This window comes from Salvelinus sp. IW2-2015, linkage group LG32 (assembly GCF_002910315.2).
Source record: "Salvelinus sp. IW2-2015 linkage group LG32, ASM291031v2, whole genome shotgun sequence".
Classification (NCBI taxonomy): domain Eukaryota; kingdom Metazoa; phylum Chordata; class Actinopteri; order Salmoniformes; family Salmonidae; genus Salvelinus; species Salvelinus sp. IW2-2015.
The window spans coordinates 37105542-37106503 of NC_036871.1; positions in this window are offsets into that span (position 1 = coordinate 37105542).

Sequence of the window (962 nt, forward strand, 5' to 3'; positions counted from 1 at the left end):
TGAACTGAAGTAGGCTATCCCAGGGACCATGAGTGAAATACATGAACATGCAGTGATCCCATGCAGTGATCCCATGCAGTGATCCCATGCAGGGATCCCATGCAGTGATACTTGCAGTGATCCCATGCAGGGATCCCATGCAGTGATACTTGCAGTGACATGTGAGTGTGTGACAGTCTGACTGTTTTCGCTGCAGATAGTGACTAGAATGAGCTGCAAAAAACACTCAAACTGGACCGTTTTATCTCCATCTTTTCATTCACAGACTCAGTCATGGACACTCTACTGACAGTTGTGGCTGCTTCGCGTGATATATTGTTGTCTCTACCTTTCTTGCCCATTGTGCTGTTGTCTGTGCCCAATAATGTTTGTACCTAGTTTTGCGCTGCTACCATGGTTGTGCTGCTGCCATGTTGTGTTGCTACCATGTTGTTTTTCATGTTGTGTTGCAACCATGATGTGTTGTCATGTGTTGCTGCAATAATAAACTCAGCAAAAAAAGAAACGTCCCTTTTTCAGGAACCTGTCTTTCAAAGATAATTTGTAAAAATCCGAATAACTTCACAGATCTTCATTGTAAAGGGTTTAAACTGCGTTTCCCATGCTTGTTCAATGAACCATAAACAATTATTGAACATGCACATGTGGAACAGTCATTAAGACACTAACAGCTTACAGACAGACGGAAGGCAATTAAGGTCACAGTTATGACAACTTAGGACACTAAAGAGGCCTTTCTACTGACTCTGAATAATACCAAAAGAAAGACAGGGTCCCTGCTCATCTGCGTGAACGTGCCTTAGGCATGCTGCAAGGAGGCATGAGGACTGCAAGATGTGGCCAGGGCAATAAATTGCAATGTCCGTACTGTGAGACGCCTAAGACAGCGCTACAGGGAGACAGAGATGGACAGCTGATCTCCTCGCAGTGGCAGACCACGTGTAACAACACCTGCACAGGAT